This window comes from Oncorhynchus kisutch, linkage group LG12 (genome assembly GCF_002021735.2).
Source record: "Oncorhynchus kisutch isolate 150728-3 linkage group LG12, Okis_V2, whole genome shotgun sequence".
NCBI lineage: Eukaryota > Metazoa > Chordata > Actinopteri > Salmoniformes > Salmonidae > Oncorhynchus > Oncorhynchus kisutch.
In genome coordinates, this window is record NC_034185.2 from 21,434,120 (window position 1) to 21,451,834 (window position 17,715).

The 17,715-nt window shown below is 44.2% G+C and overlaps 1 long non-coding RNA gene and 1 pseudogene across 1 annotated transcript; both read left to right on the top strand.

Moving 5' to 3' along the window:
- LOC109901360 (laminin subunit alpha-2-like) overlaps positions 1-13,646 on the top strand; it is a 139,255-nt pseudogene extending 125,609 nt beyond the window's left edge.
- Positions 13,647-16,549: 2,903 nt separating this feature from the next.
- LOC109900696 (uncharacterized) lies at positions 16,550-17,702 on the top strand. The gene is made up of 3 exons (XR_002256640.2): positions 16,550-16,727; positions 17,329-17,401; positions 17,508-17,702. It is a non-coding gene; the product is annotated as an uncharacterized LOC109900696 (long non-coding RNA).
- The last annotated feature ends 13 nt before the right edge of the window (positions 17,703-17,715 follow it).

The window sequence follows — 17,715 nt, forward strand, 5'->3', positions numbered from 1 at the left end:
GTGTGTGTGTGTGTGTGTGTGTGTGTGTGTGTGTGTGTGTGTGTGTGTGTGTGTGTGTGTGTGTGTGTGTGGATACAATCCCCCAGTAAATCACTGAACCATAATAAGGGAAACCACAGGGCAACAAATAATGTGTGTGAAACGTAACATATTAGGGCCATTTAGTGTTTATGTTTGGCTCATCTCTATTCTGGGATGTGTAATGTGTTGTTGGCCAATTCATTTCAAATCATTCCACCAGTGGTTACTTCCCAACATACTAGATAAATACCAATTATCTTAAAGTCAGAGAGAAAATAATAAAAGGTTACTTGTTTCCCTGTGTGATCCCCAGGAGAGAGTAGGTGATATTGCCTCTATATACTGCAACAGCAACCACAGCAACCACAGCAATTAGCCGCCAGTTCAAACCGGACTATTTCATCTGTCTTCATCACTGATTTCCCTGGGGAAATCACACTGCTGTTGTTCATCTCTTGATTTGCCTGTGATTCTTCCTCATTATCTTATTCTAATGTGTCCTGCTCTGTTCTCCTGCACTGTGCTACCTACACTACACTACAGCAACCAAGAGAGACAGAATAATAATGGACCTGTAATGTTATCAGATAGGAGATTGCAGTGCTGCATCTTATTGGCTCATCATCTGTCTGCCTCTAGATTGACTTCCTGGCAATTGAGATGTGTAAGGGCAAGGTCAACTTCCTGTGGGATGTGGGCTCCGGAGTGGGTAACGTGGAGTACCCTGACACGGCTATAAACTATGGCAACTGGCATCGCAGCGAGGCCTCACGGTAGAATACCACTGTTATTAATTTTCTATACCAGATATTTTTCAGAGCAAAGATGATACAGGGATAGAGAGATTTGTCTATCAGTTTACTTATTAATTAATTCATATTTTAGCATTGATTGTGCCAGGTAAGCTTCTTATTCAAAAATCAGACTTCTCGTCTGATCATTTCTGTTTTGGTCCCAGGAATGGCATTAATGGCACCATCTCTGTCCATGCACTGGAGGGTCCCAGAGCTGGCATCGTGCCCACCTCTAAGAGTGGCACCTCCCCTGAAGGCTATACGATCCTGGATGTGGACCAGAATGCCTAGCTGTTTGTCGGTGGCATATTGGGCAGTGTGAAGGTAGCTGATATCACTTTGTCATACAGTAGTTTATCCCGGAGCCATTTAGACATTTTTACCCGTTTCTATTTTGGTAGATGCAATGGTATTCACTATGTGTTTCGTTTTTTGTCCTGTAGAAAGTGGTCAAAACCACTACTCTCTCCCGGTATATGAGAGTGACATACCTGGACAACAAACCTATCGGCCTGTGGAACTGTAGTTTAAGAACATTTCCCTCAAGTTGATGTTTCTAGAGCCTGTGTATTTTAAAGAACATTTCCCTCAAGTTGATGATTTTAGAGCCTTTGTAGCTTCATCAAATCAAATCAAATGTTATTTGTCACATGTGCCGAATACAACAGGTGTAGTAGACCTTACAGTGAAATGATTACTTACAAGCCCTTTAACCAACAATGCAGTTTTAAGAAAAATACAAAAAAACTAAGAAATGAAAGTAACAAATAAGTAAAGATCAGCAGTAAAATAACAATAGCGAGGCTATATACAGGGGGTACCAGTACAGAGTCAATGTGCGTGGGCACCGGTTAGTCGAGGTAATTGAGGTAATATGTACATGTAGGTAGAGTTATTAAAGTGACTATGCCTAGATAATAAACAGAGAGTAGCAGCGGCGTAAAAGGGGGGCATTGCAAATAGTTTGGGTAGCCATTTGATTAGCTGTTCAGGAGTCTTATGGATTGGGCGTAGAAGCTGTTTAGAAGCCTCTTGGACCTATACTTGGCGCTCCGGTACCGCTTGCCGTGCAGTAGCAGAGAGAACAGTCTATGACTATGGTGGCTGGAGTCTTTGACAATTTTTAGGGCCTTCCTCTGACACCACCTGGTATAGAGATTCTGGATGGGAGGAAGCTTGGCCCCAGTGATGTACTGGGCCGTACGAACTACCCTCTGTAGTGCCTTGTGGTCGGAGGCCGAGTAGTTGCCATATCAGGCAGTGGCGCAACCTATCAGGATGCTCTAGATGAGGCATGTGTAGAGCTTTTTGAGGATCTGAGGACCCATGACAAACCTTTTCAGTTCCCTGAGGGGGAATAGATTTTGTCGTGCCCTCTTCACGACTGTCTTGGTGTGCTTGGACAATGTTACTTCGTTGGTGATGTGGAGAATAAGCAACATGAAGCTCTCAACCTGCTCCACTACAGCCCCGTCAATGAGAGTGGGGCATGCTCGGTCCTCCTTTTCCTGCAGTCCACAATCAATCTCTTGTCTTGATTACGTTGAGGGAGAGGTTGTTGTCCTGGCACCACACGGCCAGGTCTCTGACCTCCTCCCTATAGGCTATCTCGTTGTCGGTGATCAGGCCTACCACTGTTGTGTCATCAGCAAACTTAATGATGGTGTTGGAGTCGTGCCTGGCCATGCAGTCATGAGTGAACAGGGAATGCTGAGCTGTAGTCAATGAATAGCATTCTCACATAGGTGTTCCTTTTGTCCAGGTGTGAAAGGGCAAAGTGGAGTGCAATCTGTGGATCTGTTGGGGAGGTATGCAAATTGGTATGGGTCTAGGGTTTCTGGGATAATGGTGATGATGTGAGCCATGACCAGCCTGTCGTAGCACTTCATGGCTACAGACGTGAGTGCTACGGGTTGGTAGTAATTTAGGCAGGTTACCTTACTGTTCTTGGGCACAGAGACCACTATGGTGGTCTGCTTGAAACATGTTGGTACAGACTCAGACAGGGAGAGGGTGAAAATGTTAGTGAAGACACTTGCCAGATGGTCAGCGCATGCTCGGAGTACACGTCCTGGTAATCCATCTGGCCCTGCGGCCTTGTGAATGTTGACCTGTTTAAAGGTCTTACTCACATCGGGTGCGGAGAGCGTGATCACACAGTCATCTGGAACAGCTGATGCTCTCATGCATGTTTCAGTGTTATTTGCCTCGAAGCGAGCATAGAAGTAATTTAGCTCGTCTGGTAGGCTCGTGTCACTGGGCAGCTCGCAGCTGTGCTTCGCTTTGTAGTCTGTAATAGTATGCAAGCCCTGCCACAACCGACATGCACCGGAACCGGTGTAGTACAATTCGATCTTAGCCCTGTATTGACGCTTTGCCTGTTTTATGGTTCGTCGGAGGGCATAGGGATTTCTTATTCATTTCCGGGTTAGAGTCCCGCTCCTTGAAAGCGGCAGCTCTACCCTTTAGCTCAGTGTGGATGTTGCCTGTAATCCATGGCTTCTGGTTGGGGTATGTACGTACACTCACTGTGGGGACGACATCATCGATGCACTTATTGATGATGCCAGTGACTGATGTGATGTACTCCTCAATGCCATCGGAAGAATCCCGGAATATATTCCAGTCTGTGATAGCAAAACAGTCCTGTAGCTTACTATCTGCTTCATCTGACCACTTTTTTATTGACCGAGTCAGTGGTGCTTCCTGCTTTAGTTTTTGCTTGTAAGCAGGAATCAGGAGGATATAATTATGGTCAGATTTGCCAAATGGAGAATATTGTTGAACAAGCAAGTAATACCTTACCCTTGTTAGTTTCCTCCCACCCCCGCTACGGTGGCCATCGTGGACATATACTCCAATGAAGAGGAGAAGCTGGTGCTGTCATCTCAAGGCTCTGCCACTGGGCTCAACCTCAAAGAAGATGAGAGGATTTACTTTGGTGGTTTGCCAACCATTGGAAATTATAGGTATTTCCTGTACTCTTTAGGAGGTCAATCACCTCCACAGTAGGGCCTAATAATAGTTTAACAAAATTACACACACACACACACACACTCTGTGTCTGGAACTCTGTGTCTACATACTGAACACTACCTTTGATCATCAATCTCACTTGGGTTAACATGTGTAAAGGTCTGTAAGAAATCCCAATATGGTCATTTGGAACTTTCTTCAACTAAAGTACACCTCGGAAAGCTTTTCTTTACACCTCTGCTCCGTGTTTTGCTCAGACACTCAGTACTATACAGTCTGTTACTGTTTGTTCCTGTTCTTCTCATATTGTCACGTTTGGCCATGAAAGTTGAGGGTTGACAAGGCATATAGCCAGATTAACAGACAGACAGACAAAGATTTGAGTTTCCATTAGAACACCTCTGTCTGCTCCCGGACCTTGAGTCAGTGTCACAGTGTCATTGTCGCTGGTATGCTTACTTAGCTCATTGTAAATAAGAATTTGTTCTTAACTGACTTGCCTAGTTAAATATATAAAAAAAAAAAAACGTTTTTATACATATATATATATTGTAGATGCTTTAATGCAATATATGCTGGCCAAATTGCAATTGAGACAACTCTCTCTTCTATTTACAGGTCAGAGGTTACCAAGAAGAGGTATGCTGGCTGTATGAGAGACATTGAGGTGAACAGAACCCCCTGTAACCTGCTGAGCAGCTCCGACTACACCGGCCTGACCAAAGGCTGCTCTGTAGAGGTCAGTTTAGCACGTCTTCTCTTTCATCTCCCTCTTTTTTTCATCACCCCTTTAATTATTCAGAGGTACAGGCACACTCATGAAATATGGTCAAACATTTTGCGAAAAAAAACAAGAATAATAAAAACGAGTGGGGAATATAAATAACAGAGAAATCGCTGCTTCTGAAATAGTTATTTTAGTTAGGGGAGAATAGTTATACACACATTCACACCACAGACACAGAATGTAAAAGAGTGTAGCAAAGAATTGAGTGGGAGAAGTCATTTTTAATTTAGCAATGGCTGGTTTGTACGTCTCAGTTGTGTTCAGTTGTGTTTGTAAAATGTTTGCAAGATTTCACACTCACTTCAGTAGGCCTACATCCATTTCTTGTTGACCCTGTGTCAATGCCTGATGATGCATCTGAAAATGCATACTGTGCTAATAAACTCTACTCTAACAGACAAGGTTTATTATTATGTTCGATATAACTCTGAAATTGATATGGACATTATAAACAAAACAACACAACGTTATACTATATTGTTCTATTATACAGTATTCAGATTATAAAAAGAACTCTGCCAATTACGGATGACTTTCAAATGATTGTGCTGTGAATGAACATCATGACTGGTCTCTCTCTCACCAACAGAACCTCCATACAGTGAGCTTCTCCAAGCCAGGCCACGTGGAACTGAAGTCCATGTCCTTTGACGCTGGTACGGAGATCAGCCTGTCCTTCGCAACCAAGAGTGACAAGGGCATCATCCTGTTTGGCAGTGGGGGCACCAATGGGACCAGCTCCCAGTTCCAACTCCCCAAGAGGAGACACAGGCAGTCTGGGGAGGTAAGGGGATGTGGATGAGACACACACATGCATACACGCATATACACACACATACACTCCTCGTACACACACATATACATATACTGTACACACGCACACACGCACACACACACACACACACACACACACACACACACACACACACACACACACACACACACACACACACACACACACACACACACACACACACACACACACACACACACACACACACACACACACACACACACACACACACGCACACACACATAATCACTCACTTCAGTGTTACAGCTATCAAAGCATGCTAACACAGCACTAAGTCCTCTATAATGTCACTTCCTTGTTCTTTATGTCATTGGATCCTATTACCCAGTAGAACTGGAATGGCTGTTGGAGGTGTTTCTTGGTTCCTGTAATTGAATAAGGAGCACTGTGCTGTCTGGCTGAGTTGCTTTGAAAAACTAACAGCACATTGATAATCAACTCCTGCTGTGTGCGAGGCTCCTTATTAAACTAACTATAAAAGAGATGAATTGCCTGTGAGGTTTAATGATTATACTTTCACCCGACAGCAAACAAAAATTGATAATCTTTCACAGAGGGCTAAAGGCTGGGAGATTTGCGATGACAGTTTTGATTAAAATATGACTTTCTATGTCTCTGTTAGGGCACCCTTCATCTCTCTCTCCATCTCTCCTTCTCTTCATCTGCAGACCACCACATCAATTAGTGCCTGTGGCTGCAGGAAATGATAGTGGGTTTAACCTCTAACATTCTCCCTGCAAGTGTCGTTAGTAAGAAATACATTATACAACAGTCCTCTGATGGATCACGTCCAATTTAACGATGACCCTTGGTAAAGGTCCAGACCGTCACCTTTAAAAATCATTAGACCTAGTAAATTAAGTGAGTGTCATTTCGAATGAGTACATGTCGGCCTCATCTGTCTCTCTGTCCTCGTCGTTCATTCTGTCAATTTGCGCAGGGTACAGGAGGAACGCGTGCTGAATCAGACCATAGTTATTGTAGCAGTAGCACTTCCCCTCACTCTCCCTCACTCTCCCTCACTCGCCCCAGGCAAACTCCCTCTGTGCATGCTAGTCTGCAATTCCAACGCTGTGGTGGGATGTGCTCACCATCTCGCTGGACTGATTACAGAGAATTTAATCATAACAAGAGGCACTTAAATCTATCTACTTCTCGTCTAGTATGTTTCAGAGAGGGCTGCGCTTTCTTTGAAGCTCTGCCCAAACAGAATCCAATCAAGGCGTGTAGAGAAATGGAGGACTTACATAAATGCTACAGGCCCTCAGGGTTGAAAAGCATATCGGTATGCAATTATGTAAAGTTGACTTCCTTTTCTCAAAGTATCTGAGGTTTCATCATTATTGAACAGATTTTTCTTAATGTTTCTGGGCATAAAGTTCTTATTGTCTTTGAACATTCAAGGCTCCATATTGTATGAAGCCTGTCCTGACTTGCTCCATATTGTATGAAGCCTGTCCTGACTTGCTCCATATTGTATGAAGCCTGTCCTGACTTGCTCCAGATTGTATGAAGCCTGTCCTGACTTGCTCTATATTGTATGAAGCCTGTCCTGACTTGCTCCAGATTGTATGAAGCCTGTCCTGACTTGCTCCATATTGTATGAAGCCTGTCCTGACTTGCTTCATATTGTATGAAGCCTGTCCTGACTTGCTCCAGATTGTGTCTTCTAACCAATGGTTTTATGCACTGAGTGTGTTTATGTATTGATTATCTGTATAACCCTGTGTCCCTGGTCATTTAGATTGGGTGGTCCCGCCTCACGCACCCTCTCTTCTCCACTGCCTCCTGCAGCCCTTCCTGGCTGTGTTGCTGAACAAGGGGGCCCTGGAGGTGCTAGTGTTTACAGGCAGCCACAGCCCACTTCAAGGTGGTCCGCAAGCCTGACCAGGGCATCCTGCATGACGGGAGAGAACACACCCTGCGCATTGAGAGATTGGGCAGCAGGTAAGATCACACACACACACACACACACACACACACACACACACACACACACACACACACACACACACACACACACACACACACACACACACACACACACACACACACACACACTGAATAGCCTCATATTGCACAATAACTTGTGTCTTAATGAACTAGTTTCAAGCCATTCTTTTTTAGATGGCTCAAAATGTCTCACTGTCCTGTGTGTTTCTGTCCAGGTCATTTGCAGTCCAGGTGGATGAGGAGCTGAAGAGGGAGCAGGGCCTTCCCAACGAACAGCTAATGGGCGTCAAGAGACTGTTCATAGGGGGTATCCCCACTGACGTAGAGTTCAGCTCCCAGAGACCCAATGTCCACTTCGAAGGCTGCATCTGGAACCTCATGATCAATACTATGTACATCTCTCAGCAGCACCTATTATCTCCCTACTATCTCCATATAACGATTCATTATCCTGATCGTAGATATTGGCTCATTATTAGTAGATATTATTAATGGAAGACTATGTGGGAAGTGTTGTAAATGTGAAGTATTTGTTTCATGGTGCGTTGGTTTCTCCCAGTTAAACAGGTTGTAAAAGCAGTCATTTGACACCTTGACCTGTTTTTGTCTATAGATGATAATACATTCATATTATTAGGCTCAGGGCTCTCTCTCGCTTCCCAGTGGACTAAACACAGTTCACCCATATTTAGTTGGCTTAAATGGGGCTATCCTCTGTGATAACCATATTCATAATTCAACTGATTACACATCATCACCCATTAACACACTTTCTGTGTATTTGTGTGTGTGCACATCCATGTGTGTGTTTGTTTGCTTGTGCACGCCCTACAGCCTCACAGACTTCTCCCAGCCCGTGGCCTGGCCCCTCCCCCTCCCCCGCTTCCCCTCCCAGAGGAGGAGCCTGATGAGGAAGAGAAGGTTCCACACCCACCCCGACACCAGACAGACCCTCTCATGTCCCACTCGTATGGGTATCAGGGAGTAAAAGACAAAAAAAATCACATTAAAGGACTAAGTTCCCAGCCTATGATGCAGTGATATATTATCCCCATAAAGAGCTGTCATCTGTCCCCAGCACAGCTCAGCCAGACCGGTTGGCCCTGAGTCTAAATACACCATCAGAGAGGTTGATGTGGCTGGAATAAAGAATGGGCCGTTTTCCAATCCATTAGGTCTGCTTTATAGGTAAAGCTGCAGTGTTGACAGGGCTCTTTCTCAGAGCTCCACTGCTCCATCTATCCTCTCTAGCTGACAGCTGAGGTACTGTAGCAGTATTCTCTCTGTCCTCACTCTGTCCTCCTTGCTCTCTCTCTCTTTCTGTCTCTGTCCTCCTCTCTCTTTCTGTCTCTCTGTCCTCCTCTCTCGCTCTCCCTTTCCTCCTCTCTGTCTCTGTCCTCCTCGCTCTCTCTCTTTCTGTCCTCTCTGTCTCAATCTCTCGATCCTCTTCGCTCTGTCTCTCTGTTTGTCTGTCTCTCTCGCTCTCTCTCATCCATCCTTCCAGACTCATTCATTCTCTGCTAACCAAGCTGCCTGCATTGGCCAACACCACCTGTATTTTCCTCAAATATTCTCTCGATATATCTCCATAGTATGTATCATTGTAGACAAATCAATAGATTGCTACACTATTGCCACTGGTTGTACAATATTTTCTTGTAGAACTAATCTTTTTCTTAGCACTGTTCCTCTAGCTACCTGCTGTGCTCACCATTCATGACATCAGTGACATCAGACGTGTGTCTGTGGAACCTTCATTTGAATGGATTTCAGCCATAGACCTTCAACACCAAGCCTCCTGTGTGAAGATGTGTTGCTCGTGAGATATACATGCACAAACTTTCCATGTCCATATTCCAAGTATTGCCAGAAGACATTTGACTTTCAATAGGGATTTTCTTAATTTCTTTCTAAGTAAATCAATATGGTTTTAGTAGTTCTGCTTTATAAACAGGCTACATATGATATATGCTGTACCGTGTGCAGTGTGAAATAAGTGTATGTAGTGTAAAATAAATGTCCCTTTAAGCAATGGGAGCCTTCGTGGCTCAACAAGAATATAGAAAGAAAGGACCATTCTACATTGAGATAGATGTATTGTATAATGCAAGGTCAGAGGAATAGGGATGTCTTCATGTTCTGAACAGAACAAAATAAGTGATTCAGATGTTGGCCTTGCAAAAACAAATGTACATTTTCTGATTGTCTCAAAAGCAAATCCATGTCTTTTTCAATAGCACCATCTATTGGCACGTTAGAATAGCACTTCATCTAGAAACAGAAAGCAGGTCAACTATATTCATATTAAAATGAATGTTTGCATTGTGTTTTTAATGCATTCTTTGAATGAGATCATCTTAGCTAATATGAATGGTTTAAGACGACTGCTACTCCCCCGTCCCCTACAGTCCTCCCGTGCTGCCGAGGAATCTCCAGTGGTCTTAGAAAAAGCCAAACAGTTTGGGTTCTCCAAAAACAGCCATGTTGCATTTGAATTTGATGACACAAAGGTCAAGAACAGGTATATAGAGTTTTCATTTCTTTGAAAAGTCCCAATGAGACCTTTCTTTTCTAGATCATGCGTCAGTTCTGTAAATATCATATTGGACTGACTGTTGTGAATCTGCTTGCTTACAGGCTAATCATAGAGTTTGAGCTGCAGATCACAGCAGAGTCAGGCCTGGTGTTCTACATGCCGAGGATCAACCACGCTGACTTCGCCACCATTCAGGTGAAGGATGGCATGGCCCACCTCGGCTATGACCTGGGCCACGACAACACCTCCGTTATCAACGACGGACACTAGCACAAGGTCTGGGATCACCTAATGTACCTCTCGAGCCAGCCGAGGAAACAATCATAATAGTAATTTAGCATAGTGTACAGTCTGTTGGCAGTTACCATCAGTTCTATTTCACTGTCTGAGTGAGTTTAGATTGTGAGAGCAGACAGCTAAATACTGTGTCACAATGACACAACTACAAAACCACATAATTTTCTATTTGACTAGTTCATTGACCAAAACAGGAGGCAAGCAAAGTAATCAGGAACTACAGTTCTTTATTTCCATCATGTATTAAAGATATGTATTGTTATTGTCCTTATTTACCCCTGAATCTTTCCCTTTCTGCGGTCTCCGATCCAGGTGATAGACAACCGCTACTCCAAGCACACCACCAGCCCCAAGAAGGCTGACATCCTGGATGTGGTTGGCATGCTTGTACATAGGTGGCCTACCTGTCAACTACACCACCAAGAGGATCGGACCAGTACGTTCATACACGCTTCCTCACATTTCATTTGTAGGAAGTAAAACACAAAGCCTTATACACTGCATTACTGTAATTGTATGTATTTACATATGATCAGTTGAAAGGGTTGATGTTAGAAGTAATCATTTACAGTTTATGGGATAGATTCAACAGTAAATTAAACTTCTCCGTGTAAAGTCATATGTTATAGCATAGTTAAAGGTGTGTTGTGTTCTTCTAGGTCTTGTATCGTATCAATGGCTGCATCAGGAACTTTAAGATGCTGGGTATTGTGTTGGACATGGACACGCCCACCTCCAACCACCAAGCGGGCAGCTGTTTCATCATCACTGAGAAGGGAACCTACTTCGATGGCACTGGATATATTAAAGCAGGTACGTTCTGACACTCAAAACTTAGAACTATAACTATAGGAAAGACTCCAGGCTATAGCAACATAACTATAAGATCCTGGGGTTTTCCTGACCAGGCTATAGTAACATAACTATAAGATCCTGGGGTTTTCCTGACCAGGCTATAGTAACATAACTATAAGATCCTGGGGTTTTCCTGACCAGGCTATAGTAACAAAACTCCTGACCCCACAATGCAATATATCCTATCAATCACAAAATATAACTCCTCGTACACCAAAGTTTCATAGATCCAATTTTTATGACAGTATAATGACTCCCAGTCAAAATAAAGGTGAAATAAAAATAAATAACTTATTATTCAATCTCGTGGGATTTGTTGTATCACTTCTGACTGTTCCCTGTATCTCCTGTCCTCTGGTCCAGTGGGTTCCTACAGGGTGGAAAGTGTGGGCGTGTCTCTGGAGCTGGAGTTCCGTACATCCCAGAGCAACGGGGTTCTGATGGCGGTCAGCAGCCAGGTGGACACCAAGATGGAGGGCATGGGCATCGTACTGCACAGCGGAAAGGTAAACACAAACATGCAATAGAATACAATACAATTCTAATCAGACTATACACTCTCTTCTGTAAGCCTAACAACAATAATGAGTGTGCAAAGCTATTGTACTGTATAAATTCAATAATGGGTTTCAACAGAATCATGGCTGTTCATAAATAACAGTCATGTTTTATGACAAACTGCCTACTGGACAAGCCAGGTGTATTCTTTTTTTTCTTTTTTCTTTTACCCCCTTTTTCGTAGTATCTAATTATTAGTAGTTAGTATCTTGTCTCATCGCTACAACTCCCGTACGGGGTCGGGAGAGACGAAGGTCGAAAGCCATGCGTCCTCCGAAACACAACCCAACCAAGCCGCACTGCTTCTTAACACAGCGCGCATCCAACCCGAAAGCCAGCCGCACCAATGTGTTGGAGGAAACACCGTGCACCTGGCGACTTGGTTAGCGTGCACTGCGCCCAGCCTGCCACAGGAGTTGCTGGTGCGCGATGAGACAAGGATATCCCTACCGGCCAATTGGGCGTCGCCCCACGGACCTCCCAGTCGCGGCTGGCTGTGACAGAGCCTGGGCACGAACCCAGAGTCTCTGGTGGCACAGCTAACGCTGTGATGCAGTGCCCTAGGCCACTGCGCCACCTGGGAGGCCAAGCCAGGTGTATTCTGAGTAAAGTATGTCTTCTCCCTTTCCTAGCTGCTGTTCCACGTGGACAACTGGGTGGGCCGGTTCACAGCCGAATACCAGCCTGAAGCTGAGGCCTCTGTGACGGTCAGTGGTACTCAGTCACTGTCCACAAGCTCCGCCATAGGCTGGAGATCATTGTGGACGGCAGGAAGGAGCAAGCAGAGAGCCCCAACACCAGGAACAACACCGCTGACATCTGGGACAGCTACATGATACGACAGCACTCACCAAGCATATCACACCTGAGACATGTTCAGTAGAGGCACCTGGGACATGTTCAGTAGACGTACCGTTGTGGAACATTAAACATTCAGTTAGAACTGTATCATGTAGAACATCATGTAGAATAGACATGCCTCTGGAATCAGGTTACATACTAACTCCTGAACATGACCCTGGATACTGTGTGGGACATTAAAGTTGTGCCAAACCATGCTTCACTACAACGTTGAAGATGTTTGTGATTTACTTCCTATCTAAACCTCAGGAGATATTTAAAGTTATAACCTCCAGCAGTCATCGGCTTCCTGACTTATGAAATAGATTCATGAATTTGTTTAACGGGCCAGAAAATTACAATCATAAATCAACCGTTGTCTTTTATCTCTTTTCCTGAGGGGCTCAATCAGTTTGGCCTGACTACCAGCACTGCATTCAAAGGCTGCATGCGCAACCTGAAGATAACAAAGGCATCCAAAGTGTTGGAGGTTCAATTCAACAAGGGCCTGGAGTTCAAGGGGTTTCAACCTCTCACCTGCCCAGCCAATGCAGCCTAAACACAGACTACCAAAGCCTGTCACTGCCAGAGGTACAGCAGCAGCACCAAAACACATGGAGACACAACTTACAGGACTGTAACTTCTCTCTCATTCTGGATCAGCGGGCCAACCAGCTTTATACCAAGGGTTTGGATTGCTTTTTAGATTGTGAAGTATACAAGACAACAGAGTGTAACCTTTAGGAAGACATAGTATAAAATCATGGTTCATTTAAAGGACTATATATTCTCTTCTTTATCCTGTATGTCCTAAGCCTCCTGTGTCTGTCTAAACTACATGTGATGTAGCATACCGTCCGTATGTTGTGGTTGGAATTTGTACTCTGTAACAACAAACAGCATTTTGAAATCCATGCTTTGAAGGAAATCAAACAATTGTATTGTCTTTATTACAATATCAAACCATGGCCTTTAACTTACACTCGGGATCTTGAGGATTGCTATCTGCTTCATATCCAACAAATTCGTCTTGCAACATTTCCTCCAACAAGGAACTGCCTTAGTTTGCTGCTCTTCCTAACCTTCTGAAGCAAGAAACTCTTACTGTCAATCTGGTACACACACTTTATTTGATGTCTATTCTACTGTAGGCTATGTCTAATATATATGGAGCAAACAGTGAACTGGACTGAAATGGGAAGAATTGTGAAAATAAAATGCTAAGCAACATATATGTTTGTAATTTTATTGGGAAGTGCATTTTTTTCTTGTAATAATACCATAATACAATGCTTAATTCAGTTCTACAATTGTCTTCAGTGCTATAACAACTATCTTTTCTGATTAATTTCATTCTTATGAGCTGTATTGGGGAACACCCCTGGGGGGGATGAGCTCCCCAATCTGACGGACCAAAGGCTAACGACTCATGGAAACGGAGAACCGACTACGAGCATGGAATGTGTATGTGGAAAGGTCGGCAAGAATGCCCAAGGCCTAAAGATGGATTCATTCTGGATTAAATGTTTGGAGGGGAAAATAGCAACACAACGCACAGGTAGCAAACCTGGTGAGAAGCAGGAGGAGCCAGGCCCAGTGTTACCCCACAGAGCCCAGAGCCTCCATGCATTGCAACAAGTCCCTCCTGAAAGATCATCAGAGAAGCTTTGCATCAAGTGGCCGCAAACCTGCAAGACAAGTGTGGTAACAGTTCATCGAGGATTCAGACAAGGTGCTGGGCGCAACAGCAAAGGGAGACGAAGACAGGAGGCTACAAACTATAACAACAATCTTAGTCAGGCTAGCAGCGGAATGGTTTGGCGCAGTGAAGCAGGAGTCTACGAGAACAACATACACCATGAACTAGAGAGCTGCAAAAATCCACAAGATCAGGCAGGAACTGAACTGAGCTACTCCTGAAAGACGTACAGGAAGTTGTGAAGAGGGCAAGGTCTAGCTCAGCTCCTGGACCAAGTGGAGTCCCATACGAGGTCTATAAGCACTGCCCTCTGTTACTCAAGCGACTCTGGAAGATCATTAAGGTCAGCTAGAGGAGAGGCAAGGTTGTACAGCAGTAGGGATTGGCCGAAGGAGTTGGATCCCAAAGGAAGAGGATTCTGAGAGAATCAACCAATTAAGGAGGTCAAAGAAGGTCAAGGTCGTAGACAGATTCCGCTTCGTCATCGCAGGAACACCAATCCCCACAGTCTCGAAAAAGCCAGTGAAGAGCCTTGGCAAGGTGTTTAACAGCAGACTGAGGACACAACATCAATCCAGTCCACCTGTCAGGAGCTGGAGACCTGGCTGAGAGCAGTTGACCGGTCAGGACTGCCCGGAAGTTCAAGGCGTGAATGTATCAGCATGGCATCCTCCTGAGAATACTCTGGCCTCTGCTCATCTATGAAGTCACCATCTCCACAGTCAAGAACTTGTAGAGGAAGGTCAGCAGCCATCTCCAAAGGTGGCTGGGGTTTTCCAGAAGCTTTAGCAGCTTAGCTCTCTATGGGAACAGCAACAAGCTGAGGCTGCCCTTGAAGTCCCTGGAAGAGGAGCTCAAGGTCACTCGGGCGAGGGAAGTGAAACACTGCCAAGGGGAAGGAGAGACACAGGCTGGTTCAGGAGGAGATGAGAGCAGCTGTGAAAGAGGTCCAGCAGAGCAGTGGGAATGAGACAGCTAAGAGCCTGGGCGAAGTAGGACCAGGCAGTGTAAGCGAGCTCGGCCCAACTGTCAGAAGATCACTTCTGTTTCAGCCAGGCTCAAAATCCAAAACAAAATCTAAAGTACGAGGGACTGGTCATCGACTGTTGGAAGCAGGGTGTGGAAGGCTAGATGTGTGCCTATCGAGGTAGGCTGTAGGGGTTTAGCTGGGCAATCCCTCTCCAGAGCCTACAGTACACTCAGCATCAATGGAGAGCCATCAGCAACAACATCAAGGCAGCTGTAAAAGCCTCAATATGGCTCTGCATCAAGAGAGGAGATCCTTTGGGCACAGCATTATGCCACCTGGACACAAGTCGGGTTCTGAACAACCTCGGCTGGGTCACACGCTTTCTTCAGCCTCCCAGTCTATTAGGACTATCAGGTTTAACTTCTTATGGGCAGTAGCGCCCCTGGCCAACATCCGGTGAAATTGCATAGCGCGAAATTCAATCTACATTATTAAATATTTAACTTTTATAAAATCAAGTGTAATACATCAAAATAAAACCTAACTTCTTGTTAATCCAGCCGCTGTGTCATATTTCAAAAAGGCTTTATGGCGAAAGCATACCATGCGATATTCTGAGGACAGTGCCCCGCATATAAACACATGAAAAACATATTTCAACCAGGCAGGTGCGACACGAAAGTCACAAATAGCGATATAAAAAATTACCTTTGATGATCTTCTTCTGTTGGCACTCCAAAAGGTCCCAGTTACATCACAAATTGTCCTTTTGTTCGATAATGTCATTCTTTATATCCATAAAAACTCAGTTTAGCTGGCGGGCTTCAGTCAATAATCAACCTAGTTTCCCTCGATCAAAATGCATACAAAATGAATTCCAAACGTTACTAATAAACTTTTCCAAACAAGTCAAACAACGTTTACAATCAAACCTTAGGTACCCTAATATGTAAATAAACAATCAAATTTAAGACAGAGAATCGTTATTGTCTTTACCGGAGAAAAATTCCAAAGAACGCGCTCTCTTCCACGCGCTTGGAAACACTACAACCAAAATGGGAGCCACCTAGAAAAACTACAATTTTTCCAAAAACCAGCCTGAAATTCTTTCTAAAGACTGTTGACATCTAGTGGAAGCCCTAGGAACTGCAATCTGGGAGTACTTGGCCTTATAATAAAAGTGATAGCCATTGAAAATAGTGGTAGGCCCAATTTTTTTGTTGTTGGGATGGTTTGTCCTCAGGGTTTCGCCTGCCATTTCAGTTCTGTTATACTCACTGACATAATTTTAACAGTTTTAGAAACTTTAGAGTGTTTTCTCATGTATATGCATATCCTAGCTTCTGGGCCTGAGTAACAGGCAGTTTACTTTGGGCACGCTTTTCATCCGGTCGTCAAAATACTGCCCCCTACCCAAGAGAGTTTAAGTGTAGAAGTAGAACTGATTCATCCATCCTGTGCTGCTCTGCATCGGTTGTCATAATGAGGGCTCTGTTTAGACTGACCCAGGAAAGAGTCCTCTCCTTGGGGAAGAGAGAGAGGAGAACCATCCTGGAGCTCTACGGCAGCTCCACTCCAGCTCAGCACTGGTGTACAGACAGCGTGGACATCACCATGACCCAGTCAGGTAAGGTATGATGTCTTAACTGTGTGTGGAGTCGAGCTGGAGCGCACATGATAACATAGCTCAAAGTGAGAACAACTCTCTCTCTTGAGCACTCTCTTTGTCTACCTCTCTCGACCTCTGAATGCTCAGCTATGAAAAGCCAAATGATTTTACTCCTGAGGTGTTGAACTGTTGACAATGCTGGTCATCTTTGAACATCTTGAAGAAGGATCTGGCCTAAATAGCCATGTACTCTTATAATCTCCACCAGGCATTAGCATTTACATCTAAAGATATACGGAGGACAGAGGCAGTCAGCTCGATACAGACAGCTCAAGAATTATGCTTATATATGCAGAAAAAAAAATACATAGAATTTTGAACAATTATTATGTCTCTAGACTGCAAGAAAAAGGTGTTTGAATTCAACATTCTCTAATGTACTTTGCTCCCTCAGATGTTTGCACATGACCCCCCCCCCCCCCCCAGGCAGAGTTCACATTTGTTTTCATGTTCAACGTAATCTCAAATGATTCACAAATTGTCCTGTAAATTGTAGACTAAATGTAATCTTGCTTACAGTATACCCTTGACATTTCTGTTTTCTTTGGCTCTCCAACAGAAATGTCTTATTTTTAAGAAATTCACATTACAAGTATTCTGGATGACACCGTGGAAAAGGAACAACAGTAAAGGTCAGCATGCTGCACAAAGCTCACTCCAACCCACAAGTGCACACATTTTCTTTTGACTTTCAAAATATGAAATGTGGCGTCGTGTCTCTCTGTGTGTCCCCTGCAGGCCATGGTGACCTCTGTGTGTGGCCTAGTAAAGTCTAGCCAGCACCAGCCACCTCAGTTTGTCCAAGTCCCCTTCCACCACTACAGCCAAGCCCTCCAGGCCACTATACAGGCCCATCAAAGGAAACATGGACTACTCATGTAGGCACAAGCAAAACAGAACACAATATTCTCCTTTGGGAAAAATGTGTTCCCTTTGATTTTCTATT